This window comes from Balaenoptera musculus, chromosome 2 (assembly GCF_009873245.2).
Source record: "Balaenoptera musculus isolate JJ_BM4_2016_0621 chromosome 2, mBalMus1.pri.v3, whole genome shotgun sequence".
Lineage (NCBI taxonomy): Eukaryota > Metazoa > Chordata > Mammalia > Artiodactyla > Balaenopteridae > Balaenoptera > Balaenoptera musculus.
Genome location: NC_045786.1, coordinates 11,466,635 through 11,480,711, shown reverse-complemented (window position 1 = coordinate 11,480,711; position 14,077 = coordinate 11,466,635). Strand labels below are relative to the sequence as shown.

Here is a 14,077-nt window from a genome sequence, read left to right as displayed (position 1 = left end):
CAGCTGTTTGTGGGCAGGAAAAAGAGGGGACAGAAACAGGGTCAACCCACAGAAAGCTTCAGGGTCTGGCCTCTGCAGAAGAGAGCTGAATTCTGCCTCTGAGCAGATGCCTTGCTTGAAGAAGACAAGAGAGGGACGTGGGGAGGTATCCTGATTTTGTTTCCTCGGTTGCAGATGATAGCCGGAGCAGATTGGGTTCAGACATTGTCCTAGCTCTTCTGAACAAAAACAAAAAAAGCAAACAAAAAAAAAACCCTGTTATTAATTTTTAACGTTCAACTTTGTATACTTCATCTTAGTTTAATAATCCAGGGTCGTCATTTTACAAATGAAAGATGAAAGCCCCAGAAAATCTGGTTTCTGTTTTTTGAGGTTGCAGAGTTAATTAAATGGCAGAAGTGGGAAGTCCCTCCAGTTCCTATTAACTCCATTTACCAATGAAGGCACGGGACTTGCAGGGGTGTGGTGCACTCAGGGAGCATACAGGGCTGGGGCAGTGTCAAGATGACACAGGCTGGGGCTTTCCATCTGGACGACAGAGCTTAGTGTTCTCTTAACCCCACTCATGCTTGAGGCAGGAGCACAGGAGCCTGCCAAGGAGTGGGATTTCTCCTCTGTGCTTTGCAGGAAATGAATGAGGTTCAGGTCTCTGTAAAGAGAGCCTGTGCTTTGCAAAGTAGAAGGAAAGATAAGAACAAATGCCTGTGCGCTCCCCCATACCTGGGGAGCAGCGAGCCTGTGGAATAACGGACCCTCCGTCTTGCAGGCAGGAATTTGCCCCACAGCCAAGTGCACTTGGCAGTGCAGGTAGATACTGGCTGCCTTTAGGAAGCAAGTCTCTGGGTGCAGGGGCTGCAGGAGCCGATGGCAGCCTTGCCCTAGGGATTGCTGAGGGCGGCTGCTGTTTTCTCCCGGGGTGGCTGCACTTGGCGAAACGCTGCTTTGCGCTGAGCGCACCTTGCTGGGAAGTTCTGGCGAGTCCCAGCGCATTCGGAATGCACAGGAGGTACTTATTCTTCCAGCTCCAGGAGAACGTTTTTGGCCAGTGATTGCCACAACTCGTGGATAGAAACAAAGGAACACAGGGAGAGGAGAGGAATGAGAAGTTTGCCCCAGCGAGGGGAGCGCCGGGGCCAGAAAATGAGGCTGGCCCTGGGCCGGCGGCTTGGTGCTGCCCCTGACCGCCTCTCTGTGGCCGATTTGCGAATGTCCTCGCGGCAGCACCTGGCCTTCACAGCATAATTCAGTTGAGCCGGGATGGGAAATAAACAGGAAAGTGTGAGTCAGGGAGAGTCTAAACACAATCTCCCTGCCAGGGGCCTTGCTAGCCTTGTGTTCGGGAAAATCCCCGTGCGCCTGGCTGTGTTTAACACACAGACGTGGGGTCCTGGGAAGAGCAGGCTCCCCAGAGAGCCTCGGAGTGGGAGCAGCGGGGTCCCCCAGCATCTCGGTGGCGAAGCGCAGCTGGGACCCCAGGCCTCAGAGGCTGCAGATGGAGACTGAGCTGGGACCTCCTGCACATCCACTCTTGGTGCCACCTGGAAGGCCAGCGTTTCCGCTGGGATCTGTACAATGTCATTTTATCTTTTTTAAAAATTCTATTATTTTTTTTATACAGCTAGTTCTTATTAGTTATCTATTTTATACATATTAGTGTATATATATCAATCCCAATATCCCAGTTCATCCCACCACCATCACTCCCCAGCCCCCCGCCCCGCCACTTTCCCCTCTTAGTGTTTGTTCTCTACATCTGTGTCTCTATTTCTGCCTTGAAAACCAGTTCATCTGTACCATTTTTCTAGATTCCACACATATGCGTTAATATACGATATTTGTTTTTCTCTTTCTGACTCAGTTCACTCTGTATGACAGTCTCTAGGTCCATCCACGTCTCTACAAATGACCCGATTTCGTTCCTTTTTATGGCTGAGTAATATTCCATTGTATGTATGTACCATGTCTTCTTTATCCATTCGTCTGTCAGTGGGCATTTAGGTTGCTTCCATGACCTGGCTATTGTAAATAGTGCTGCAGTGAACATTGGGGTGCATGTGTCCTTTTGAATTATGGTTTTCTCAGGGTATATGCCCAGTAGTGGGATTGCTGGGTCATATGGTAGTTCTATTTTTAGTTTTTTAAGGAACCTCCATACTGTTCTCCATAGTGGCTGTATCACTTTACATTCCCACCAACAGTGCAAGAGGGTTCCCTTTTCTCCACACCCTCTCCAGCATTTGCTTGTAGAATTTCTGATGATGCCCATTCTAACTGGTGTGAGGTGATACCTCATTGTAGTTTTGATTTGCATTTCTCTAATATTAGTGATGTTGAGCAGCTTTTCATGTGCCTCTTGGCCATCTGTATGTCTTCTTTGGAGACATGTCTGTTTAGGTCTTCTGCCCAATTTTTGACTGGTTTGTTTGTTTTTTTAATATTGAGCTGCATGAGCTGTTTAAATATTTTGGAGATTAATCCTTTGTCTGTTGATTCATTTGCAAATATTTTCTCCCATTCTGAGGGTTGTCTTTTCATCTTGTTTATAGTTTGCTTTGCTGTGCAAAAGCTTTTAAGTTTCATTAGGTCCCATTTGTTTATTTTGGGGTTTATTTCCATTACTCTAGGAGGTGGGTCAAAAAAGATCTTGCTGTGATATATGTCAAAGAGTGTTCTTCCTATGTTTTCCTTTAAGGGTTTTATAATGTCCGGTCTTACATTGAGGTCCTTAATCCATTTTGAGTTTATTTTTGTATATGGTATTAGGGAGTGTTCTAATTTCATTCTTTTACATGTAGCTGTCCAGTTTTCCCAGCACCACTTATTGAAGAGACTGTCTTTTCACCATTGTATATCCTTGCCTCCTTTGTCACAGATTAGTTGACCATAGGTGCATGGGTTTATCTCTGGGCTTTCTATCTTTTTCCATTGATCTATGTTTCTGTTTTTGTGCCAGTACCATATTGCCTTGATTACTGTAGCTTTGTAGTATAGTCTGAAGTCAGGGAGTCTGATTCCTCCAGCTCCGTTTTTTTCCCTCAAGATTGCTTTGGCTATTCAGGGTCTTTTGTGTCTCCATACAGATTTTAAGATTTTTTGTTCTAGTTCTGTAAAAAATACAATTGGTAATTTGATAGGGATTGCACTGAATCTGTAGATTGCTTTGGGTAGTAGAGTCATTTTCACAATATTGATTCTTCCAATCCAAGAACATGGTATATCTCTCCATCTGTTTGTGTCATCTTTGATTTCTTTCATCAGTGTCTTATAATTTTCTGAGTACAGGTCTTTTACCTCCTTAGGTAGGTTTATTACTAAGTATTTTATTCTTTTTGTTTCAATGGTGAGTGGGAGTGTTTCCTTAATTTCTCTTTCTGATCTTTCATTGTTAGTGTATAGGAATGCAAGAGATTTCTGTGCATTAATTTTGTATCCTGCAACTTTACCAAATTCATTGATTAGCTCTAGTAGTTTTCTGGTGGCATCTTTAGGATTATCTATGTACAGTATCATGTCATCTGCAAACAGTGACAGTTTTACATCTTCTTTTCCAATTTGTATTCCTTTTATTTCTCTTTCTTCTCTGATTGCCATGGCTAGACTCTCAAAACTATGTTGAATAATAGTGGCGAGAGTGGACATCCTTGTGTTGTTCGTGATCTTAGAGGAAATACTTTTGGTTTTTCACCATTGAGAATGATATTTGCTGTGGGTTTGTCATATATGGCCTTTATTATATTGAGGTAGGTTCCCTCTATGCCCGCTTTCTGGAGAGTTTTTATCATAAGTGGGTGTTGAATTTTGTCAAAAGCTTTTTCTGCTTCTATTGAGATGATCATATGGTTTTTATTCTTCAGTTTGTTAGTATGGTATATCACATTGATTGATTTGCATATATTAAAGAATCCTTGCATCCCTGGGATAAATCCCACTTGATCATGGTGTATGATCCTTTTAGTGTGTTGTTGGATTCTGTTCGCTAGTATTTTGTTGAGGATTTTTGCATCTATATTCATCAGTGATATTGGTCTGTAATTTTCTCTTTTTGTAGTATCTTTGCCTGGTTTTGGTATCAGGGTGATGGTGGCCTTGTAGAATGAGTTTGGGAGTGTTCCTTCCTCTGCAATTTTTTGGAAGAGTTTGAGAAGGATGGGTGTTAGCTCTTCTCTAAATGTTTGATAGAATTCACCTGTGAAACTATCTGGTCCTGGACTTTTGTTTGTTGGAAGATTTTTAATCACAGTATCAATTTCATTACTTGTGATTGGTCTGTTCATATTTTCTCTTCCTCCTGGTTCAGTCTTGGAAGGTTATACCTTTCTAAGAATTTGTCCATTTCTTCCAAGTTGTCCATTTTATTGGCACAGAGTTACTTGTAGTAGTCTCTTAGGATGCTTTGTATTTCTGTGGTGTCCATTGTAACTTGTCCTTTTTCATTTCTAATTTTATTGATTTGAGTCCTCTCTTTTTCTTGATGAGTTTGGCTAAAGGTTTATCAATTTTGTTTATCTTCTCAAAGAACCAGCTTTTAGTTTTATTGATCTTTGCTATTATTTTCTTTGTTTCTATTTCGCTTATTCCTGCTCTGATCTTTATGATTTCTTTTCTTCTACTAACTGGATTTTTGGTTTGTTTGTTTGTTATTCTTTCTCTAGTTCCTTTAGGTGTAAGGTTAGATCATTTATTTGAGATTTTTCTTGTTTCTTGAGGTAGGATTGTATTGCTATAAAGTCCCCCACTATTATTGTGTTACTGTCGATTTCCTCTTTTATAACTGTTAGCATTTGCCTTATGTATTGAGGTGCTCCTATGTTGGGTGCATATATATTTATAATTGTTTTATCTTCTTCTTGGATTGATCCCTTGATCATTATGTGGTGTCCTTGTAACATTCTTTATTTTAAAGTCTTTTTATCTGATATGAGTATAGCTACTCCAGCTTTCTTTTGATTTCCATTTGCATGGAATATCTTTTTCCATCCCCTCACTTTCAGTCTGTATGTGTCCCTAGGTCTGAAATGGGTCTCTTGTAGACAGCATATATATGGGTCTTATTTTTGTATCCATTCAGCGAGCCTGTGTCTTTTGGTTGGAGCATTTAATCCATTTACATTTAAGGTAGTTATCAATATGTATGTTCCTATGACCATTTTCTTAATTGTTTTGGGTTTGTTATTGTAAGTCCTTTCCTTCTCTTGTGTTTCCTGCATAGAGAAGTTCCTTTAGCATTTGTTGTAGAGCTGGTTTGGTGGTGCTAAATTCTCTTAGCTTTTGCTTATCTGTAAGCTTTTGATTTCTCCATTGAATCTGAATGAGATCCTTGCTGGGTAGAGTAATCTTGGTTGTAGGTTCTTCCCTTTCATCACTTTAAATATATCATGCCACTCCCTTCTGGCTTGTAGAGTTTCTTCTGAGAAATCAGCTGTTAACCTTATGGGAGTTCCCTTGTATGTTATTTGTCATTTTTCCCTTGTTGCTTTTAATAATTTTTCTTTGCCTTTAATTTTTGTCAGTTTGCCTACTATGTGTCTTGGCATGTTTCTCCTTGGGTTTATCCTGCCTGGGACTCTCTGCACTTTCTGGACTTGGGTGGCTGTTTCCTTTCCCATGTTAGGGAAGTTTTAGACTGTAATCTCTTCAAACATTTTCTCAGGTCCCTTCTCGCCCTCTTCTCCTTCCGGGACCCCTGTAATGCAAATCTTGGTGTGTTTAATGTTGTCCCAGAGGTCTCCTAGGCTGTCTTCATTTCTTTTCATTCTTCTTTCTTTATTCTGTTCTGCGGCAATGAATTCCACCATTCTGTCTTCCAGGTCACTTATCCATTCTTCTCCCTCAGTTATTCTGCTATTGATTCCTTCTAGTGTATTTTTCATTTCAGTTATTGTATTGTTCATCTCTGTTTGTTTGTTCTTCAATTCTTCTAGGTCTTTGTTAAACATTTCTTGTGTCTTCTCGATCTTTGCCTCCATCCTTTTGCCAAGGTCCTGGATCATCGTCACTATCATTATTCTGAATTCTTTTTCTGGAAGGTTGCCTATCTCCACTTCATTTAGTTGTTTTTCTGGGGTTTTATCTTGTTCCTTCATCTGGTACATAGTCCTCTGCCTTTTCATTTTGTCTATCTTTCTGTGAATGTGGTTTTCATTCCACAGGCTGCAGAATTGTAGTTCTTCTTGCTTCTGCTGTCTGCCCTCTCTTCTTTTATCTTAATCCACAGAATTTTAGGATCTCCCCCCCAAGTCCTGTTGGTTTTGTGTTTATTTAAAATGGTCCTAGTTGGTTCATCATGGGTTATTGCATTAATTTTGATTTTTAAAAATGTCTCATTAAAATATTATTTTATTTTGATTATTGAGTTTGGTGGGGAGGAGCCTTAAATTTTGCACCCAAGGAGAGTGCCTCACTCTCCTCACCCCAGTAGCTGCCTGTGTGTCACCCCAGGGACTTCACATCTCATGGGGTGACCTCCAGCCACAGAGCCCAGAAGGGGCAGAGTTGGGAAAGCCCAGCTCCCAGGCTTCACTTATGCACATACGCATTGTGTCACTGGAGCCGTCCCCCAGCTCTGGGAGCCACATCTGGACCAATCCACCAACCACTCCTGCTCCCTGGAGGGGATGCAACCTTGCTGTCTCTCTAGGCAGCCTGTGCCTGGAGATAAACCTGCCAGCTTAATCATTTTTCCACTTGGATAATCCCTCCTTTCTACTACTTTGGCGTAGTAGAAAGGGAGAAGCAGGGGGAGGCTGGGCTTGGTGCATTGCACAGAGGCTGTTAGAAGCCGTACAAGAGAGAGAAGGTTTAGCCCTAAGCTGCTGTTTAAGACAGAGAAGTTAGACATTGCTGGTGTCTGTATATATTCTTTCTCCGATGCTGTCCTGCATGCAAGGTGTGAGCTTCTCATTCTGGCACTTCAGGCAGGACCAAATGACAGCAAAACCCAGAAATCTTTCTGATGCTGAGGGCCAACTAGTCACTCTTGGAGATTTACAAAGCAGAAAGGTAAAGAAAGAATTTGATCAGTGGCTCTGATTTAGAACGTGACCGGGTTCCAAAAACCTATCACCTCTAAATCTTCACTTGTACAGAGTGGTGGGGTCCCCAAGCCCTCCACCCATCCAGAAACCAAATGAAATTCTTCTCAGTGGAATTTATGCCATTTCTGCTTCCCTCTCTCTTCAGTGAAAAGAGAGACCATTAGGAGAAAGGAAGTTTACAAAAGAAAGTAAAAACAGTTTTGCAGTAGATTTGGGTTTTAGAAATAATTTCCGTGAAAAATTGTCCCGCTGATATTAGGTCTGGGTCTTAATGATGGAGTCGTTTCCTTTTAATCATTGCTGTCTTATAAATGTCTGTCTGGAATGCAACCACGGGCAGGGGCTGCTGTCTGGCTTCTTTGTGGTCGGCCTCGGGGGAAAGGATAGCCACAAGATGTTCCCACCCTTCTGTGTACCCTCAGGAATTTGAAAATAAAACTCATGTGAAAACAAGAACAGCAACTTCCTTCTCCCTGCAGCCAGATGCCTTGGTTGACCGTATCCTGAATGGTTAGCCTTGGAAAAGACACCTCCCTTACCAGCCCATCAGCCAGAGGTGCTGCCATTTCTGTAACAAATTACCTGTTAAACACTCAGACTCAACAAGCAAGAATGATTTTAAAAGGCTCGGGAGTATTTTAAACTAATTGAAGGAGAACTTGCCCAACGCGTGTCACTTCTTCGTGGCTGTTCTTTTATTTAAAGGTGGTAACAGTGATGGTGACCATTTGCTGGTGGGGGTATTTAAGGAACAGAAGGTTCTCTGTTGTCAGAATCGCCCCTCCTGCGCAAAAGAGTGGGTAGGAGGTTAGAGAAAAAGATGGCGGAAACGTCCATCTGTAAAGCGGAAAACCAAGAAGGTTTATGGGCAAAGACTGTGAGCTTCGTATTAGATTGCGCATGAAGAGCTATCCCTAGGCTAGTTAAAAAAAGATATGAATTTCAGACAAATGGAAAGGTGTGTATTGCTCTATAGAGTAAGTGAAGCACTTATGGAATTTGCTTTCCTAAGTGCCAGTAGTGATTGACATGTAATATTATAAAAACTAAAATTTACGGAAGAGAGTTTGATTGCAGGTCAGTAGCTTTGGGGCACGTTCCTGACCTTTTTAAGGTGCAATCAAAGAAAAGGTCAGAGGATCGTCTCTAGCTTGGGAACTCAGTGGGCAGGGTGGGAGGACTTGGTGACCAGCTGGCGTGGTCCACTCCAATCTCCTTCTGGCGTGCCTCCCTTTACTTTGGAGGCTGGAAGGCAGGCCCATTCTGGAATAGAAGATGCGCTGGGTTCTGGAAGTAGGGACCAAGGCATTTGTGGAGGCTTTGGGTTTTCTTTAGTATCATTTGCTGAGAGGTCTCTAGGCAGTCACTCGCTTGATAGGGTTGAAAGTCAGGGTGCCAGGCATCCATTCTTCTCCTTCCGAGGGCGCAGGTGTGGTCTGGCTTTTCAGCAGGACCAGCAGTTTCCTGACTTCCAAAGTGGAGTCACAGTGGTCCAGGGCTGTGACTCTGGACCGGAAGCTTCCTCCTCATCAAACGGGTTCTGCAACGTCCCAGTTCTCCAGTGAAGTTTCAGTTCAGTGATTCCACAAGCCATTTAATAAATCTGTTTGGGTTTTTTGTTTGTTTGTTTTTTTTTTTGCTTAAAGCTGGAGTTGGTTCAGTTGTCTGCAGCTGAACCCTGACAGATACATGGGGTCTGATTTGCTCTTTTTGTAGAAGTTGTAGTGCCTGCCTCTTCTTCACGTTCTAGAAAATATGGCAAGTAGCGGTAGATACAGACTGATGACTTTTAGAGACTTGGCAGTGAACTGGAGAATGAACTGGAGGTGTGGTTTCCCAATTGTGTTCCTCAGAGCTCTGGAGTTTTGTGGAGTTTTCTCTACTATAAATGTTGTACTTTCATATAAGATTTCATTTGACAAATGAGCTATGCTGAACTGCTAACACCCACACAGTAAAAAACATTAAGTAGACCAAGGGGCGTTGGAGAATAAGGAAAGAGAGAAGTTATGAAGAAATTTCCTTTCAATAACGGGAGTCCTCGAGTACTTCTATTTGGCTATATCGGGTGAGTCAAAAAGATTGTCTCTTAGGTTTTTTGCACTTGATATCATGAATGTCCTGAAAGGTAATTTTTTAAAAAAGTGAATCAATCTTTAAGCTAAGGGAGAAAAAATGGATTTGGGACTGGGAATTAACCACTGAAAGGAATATTTCAAGAAATCCTCTGGTATAGCAAAACATGTTTTTGTGATACAAGTAATCACCCCCCAATTTTCCTTTATAAGCTTGGATTTTCATATATGAGGTTTTCTGAAAGAAGGGAGTACTTATCCAAGTTTACCCACTTGGCTCTTAAATTCACCCATAAGAAAGAATGTTCTTGCAAAAGATTGTGTAGACTCATGATTTGTTTGTACTTACTTTAAAAAATAAAGTTAGTCAGATGTCTTTCGAAATCCCTTGCTATTAACATTCCTGGGTTGAAACTTTAGGACAGATTTCTCAGACTTTGAGGAAATGATGTAGTTAATGCGGTACCTACAGAGTTCCGTGCCCTTTACCGACATCTCGAGGATTGCTTTGCAGACAGGGTGCAGGTAGGGAAAGCATCAGTGAAGGTGAATAGAAGGTTTGGTGGAACCTGAGGGTCGGAGCCCTCCCCAAGCCACCATTAATTTACCGTCTGTTGGCTGAGTACCAATGAAAAGACTTGCGGAAGACTTGAGGTGTACTGTTTCTGTTCCCTCCTTTACAGCTGGGGTGTTGCTAAACCTGGACCACGGTCACCTTTTTGTAAACTTAACAGCAAACATTTCTAAACTGCAGGTGGAGCTATAGGGCTAAATAGCTGGAAAGGTGACTTCAGTTTCCTAAGCTATTACAGAAAATCAATCTGCCTATAAGCCAGTGTGAAATATTTCTCTCTCTCTGTCACAGCCATGAAACCCCATTCAAACCCAGAGATCTAGATAATGTTTATGCTTTTTTTTCTGATGTTAAAATACCCTTATTCAAAAAAGAACTCTTCATCAAGTTTCATAAGACAACAGAAGAAAGCAAGGCAAGTTTTATCTGTATAAGGTATAAATTACTTCTCTACATCCAAAATAGATTTGATTTGGCTTAAAACAGTAATAGTATATAAGAACCATTAAAACAAGAATTAATACAAGTAGCAGTTGGGCATAATATGTGTGCCAGGAAAATTAGGATAAGAATAATTGCTGTAATTACAACTGAGACAAAAAAAGAAGATAAAAGGAGAAACGTAATGAGCTCCATGAATTTCATGATTTAAGAAGAGGTTTATAGCAGCCCATTTAGAACATTATAATCCAAGAACCCCTGTATCTTAATGTTGTTGACATCATATTATGTAATAGACAGTTATATTTAACAGTTGTTTTACGGAAAGTTTCTTTGTCTAAAACTTCAAAATCCAAGGACATAGTATGAAACCATCCTATTAGAGGTTATGTCTTTTGGACTCTGTAGGTTTCTAGTGATCTAATCTGATACAGGGAATGAGTTCATACTGTCTTGATAATTCACCTGGCCCCCCAGGTGGTTGGCCCTTGGCTATTAATCATCTCATCAGGGTGGGTAACTTCAGATAGAGAGGAAAATTTGAGAAGCATGTCATGGCTGAAGGCTTGAAAGGAAAAAGAGAGTTGAAGAAGAAATCTCTCCCCGAATTCCAAATTCCTAATAATACCAACTGTTACTCTATACTCTCTCCAGGGATGAGCTTGACAGTATCTGGATTGAGATGATGTACACTGATATACTCTGCTACAGTTTGGTTGGAACAAGAGATGAGACATTGAACTACTTTTGGGGAAAAAAATTTCATTTACCGGTTGCTGTTGTTTTCCTTTGCCTCAAAAACTCTACCTAAAATCTGTTGACTATGCCTTGCTATTTTTTCTGGTAAGTGCAAAATTCATTGCACCCTTAAGAGTTTCTTTCCAAGTTAGCTTGTTTTGTCAAAGCTGACTTTAAAACATAATCCTTTACATGCATCTAATTCTATAAGAGTTCGCACACATTTTTTGCACCTGCTTTTAAAGACGATTCTATGAACTGCTAAAAATAATATTAAGATGCAAGCCAGCTTTATGTCATATACCCAAGTAAAATTCCATCCTTGGTGCCCTCATCCTAAACGTGGCCTCCAGAGAGCCGCCTGCTGACATCTGGAAACTGAGATTTGTGGCAGCTTCTTCTATTTCAGGCAGAGTGTAAGAACAGAGGGAAATTCACATCTGCGTTGTTAGAGGGTAGATGTATATCTTCTTAGGCAAAGGAATTGGTGATTTTCCATCGAATTTCTCAAGTAAGCTCTGTGACAGGGGATTGCAGCTAAGTGGCTTCGGGTCTGGAGATGAGGTCCTGTCTGCACCTCACCTAGCTGCATGAGGTCCAGTCTCCATTCCAGAAGCTGCTTTTGAGCACGACAGTAGGTGAGTGCCACGGCGCCACCACGATGGTCTTTAGTTTCTTATCAGTTTGAGCCACTCTCTGAGGGACTGTTATTGGCCAAACTGTATCTTCCCCTATTCCCCCACCTCCAAGTTCGTATGTTGAAGTCCTAACCCCTAGTACCTCAGAATGTGACTGTCTTAGGAGAAAGGCCTTTAAAAAGGTAATTAAGTTAGAATGAGGTCACAAGGGTGGGCCCTCATCCGATAGGGCTGGTGTCCTTATAAGAAGAGAAGGTTAGGACACAGACAGGTGCAGAGGGAAGGCCATGTGAGGACACGGGGGGAAGACTGCCATCTATGAGCCAAGGAGAGAAGCCTCCGAAGACACCAATCCTGCTGACACCTTGGTCTCAGACTTCTAGCCTTCAGAACAGTGAGAGAATAGATTTCTGTTGTGAAACCCCCCAGTCTGTGGAATTTTGTTATGGCGGCCCCCACACACTAACACAGAGACTCAGGACACTCTTTTCCTCCTACTTCCTTTCTCATATGAGGAGACAGTCAGGTTTATGGCAGTTGTCACAAACTTAAAGTATTTCTTTCTTCAAGACAGTAAAATTAGATTCGTCAAGTTTTCTGTTTATTTTGAGTTGAGTTTTATTCTATCCTCTTCCACCTTTGCTCAGTGCATCAACTTGGTTTCTTAGCATTGCAAGGGAAAATTTTAAACTCTTGGGACAGATTCATCTTCCATGACTACTTTTCTGTCTGACATCTCCCCAGCCCCATCCTCAGATTTAGCAAATGAAAGTTGCTTCACATCTAAGTGACTTAACTGGATTCCATCAAGAAAAGCTCCGAATGTCATCATGCCGAGTTTGAGGTCTCAGAAGTTTGGTGATGTCATTAAAAATGATATTCCCACCAACTTTCCACTTTCAGAATTTTTCTAAGGTGTTAATTGGCTTTCAGGCATCTCTGGCTAAATGTCTCCCAGTAATATTAAAGCTAAACATGATAAAAATAAATCCTTCATTTTTTTTCCTCCCCAAGTTTTGCCTGTTTCTCAATTTTTTTTTCTCCATTCATGTATTTATGCATTTATTAAGAATCTGTTCAGTTCCTGGCACTGTTAAAGGTGTCATGGTGAGTTATTTAAAAAATATATGAAATCTGGTTCTTGTATTCAAGGAATTTTCAGTAAACTAAAGACACATGGTAACCATGTAAGGTCTTTAAAATATACGTAAATCAAAGAGTACACAGATGAAGCTGTGCATACACCCAGCCATACTGGCCTCCTGGCTGTGCCACATCAGGGATAGACCCATGCTGCTCTCTCTGTCTGGACTCAGCCCCCATTCACAGGCCCCCATGTCTGCACGGCCCCTCCTCACTTCATTCAGAGCTGAGCTCAAATGGCCTCATCCGAGAGCCCTCCCCTGCGTAAGATGGCACCCACCCTGCCAATCCTTTTTGCATCCTTTCTCATGACACATCATTTGGGACAGTGGTTCTCAAATTTTAGCCGAGATATTATTAAAACACAGACGTCTGGCTCTGCTTATTGCATTTATGGTTCAGTGGATCTGGGGTGAGACCCAAGAAGTTGCAGCTCTAGCTAGTTCCTAGGTGATGCTGGCGCTTCTGGTCAGGGGATCACTGATTCAGGGTGATATTGTGCCCTAGGAAAGATTTTAACGTGTCATTACAATGTAGCACCACATGAGGGCGCTTTAATCGGTTCACAGTAGGGCATGGAAAGTAGTCCTCATACTTTGGCAGGAAAATATGGAGGCCTTAAATGTCTGGCCTGGTTCACGTCCTTGAACTAGAGTATTTAATTCCAGCTCACGTGACTGGCAGGACCCTCGCAAGAAGTATGGGGTGCACATCCTCCTGCAGCAAGCTGTAGAGCCAGCCTGCTAAGCTAGGGCTGTCTTGCCGTCTGCTCTGCGCATTTCCTATTTTTGATCCCTATTTGATCGGTGAACTACCTTTATCTTCCACCTCATCACCCAGCTTGACACACTTGGAAATGTCGGTAGAGCCAACAATGGAAAGGTAGCTGGACTTTTCACAGGACTTCATGCCTCTCTCTACCATGTTCCAGTTTCCTCAGTTCAGGTGTTCCCCCCACCAGCGTCCTGCCCTTGTCTGCCCCAGGGGAACCCTGGCCCCAGTCATGGTCAGTTAGCACCCAGGTATTGGTACTGCTTGTTGTACTGACAAGGCAGAGGCAGATGGACGAGGCCAGTGCTGAAGACTTTCCTGGAGGAGAGAGTTCCCTTGCTTTTGCATGATTCTAGAGCAGCGTTCTTTCATATGCTTTCATTTGCCTTCATAAAAAGAGTCAAGTAATATAGGAACATTTTTAAGAGTAAAAGAGTTCAATTTAACATATTAATTGAGTACATTTTAATTTTTATTTATTTATTTATTTTTGGATGTGTTGGGTCTTCGTTTCTGTGCGAGGGCTTTCTCTAGTTGGCGGCAGGTGGGGGCCACTCTTCATCGCGGTGCGCGGGCCTCTCACTATCGCGGCCTCTCTTGTTGCGGAGCACAGGCTCCAGACGCGCAGGCTCAGTAGTTGCGGCTCACGGGCCTAGTCGCTCC

At 42.2% G+C, this 14,077-nt stretch overlaps 1 protein-coding gene across 4 annotated transcripts in view; it reads left to right on the top strand.

Annotated features, from left to right (window-relative positions):
• KIAA1217 (KIAA1217 ortholog) overlaps positions 1-14,077 on the top strand; it is a 325,759-nt gene that overhangs the window by 157,125 nt on the left and 154,557 nt on the right. The gene's annotated exons all lie outside the window — the stretch shown is intronic.